Source organism: Oryx dammah, unplaced genomic scaffold, assembly GCF_014754425.2.
Source record: "Oryx dammah isolate SB20612 unplaced genomic scaffold, SCBI_Odam_1.1 HiC_scaffold_29, whole genome shotgun sequence".
Classification (NCBI taxonomy): Eukaryota; Metazoa; Chordata; class Mammalia; order Artiodactyla; family Bovidae; genus Oryx; species Oryx dammah.
In genome coordinates, this window is record NW_024070213.1 from 6,417,722 (window position 1) to 6,418,317 (window position 596).

A 596-nucleotide genomic window follows, 5' to 3' on the forward strand; every position below is an offset into this window, starting at 1 on the left:
GATTGTTTCTCTCTCAAATCATTGCTCCAAGGTGAGAGTGCCAAGGCTGACGGGGCTTCCAAAAGACTACGTGTGTGCTAAGTTGCTTCAGTCAGTGTCTGACTCTGCAACCCCACGGACTGTAGCCCACCAGGCTCTTCTGTCCATGGGGTTATTCAGGCAAGAATAGTGGAGTGGGTTGCCATTTCCTCCTCCAGGAGATCTTCCCGACCCAGGGATCAAACCTGTGATTCCTGCATTGCAGGTGGATTCTTTACCACTGAGGCTCCAAAGGACTCTAGCTGTTGCACTCTGCCAGCTAGTGGGAACAGGGGAAGAGAGTGCCCAAGGCGAATGTCTTTTTTTCTTTTTTTTAAGTATAGTTGGTTTACAATGCTGTTAGTTTCTGCCTGCTAAGTCTATTCAGTGGTGTCTGATTCTTTGCAACCCTATGGACTGTAGTCCTCCAGGTTCCTCCGTCCATGGGATTCTCCAGGCAAGAACACTGGAGTGGGTTGCCATGCTCTCCTCCAGGGGATCTTTCTGACCCAGGGATCAAACCTGCCATCTCTTATGACTCCGCACTGGCAGGCAGATTCTTCACCAGTAGAGCCACC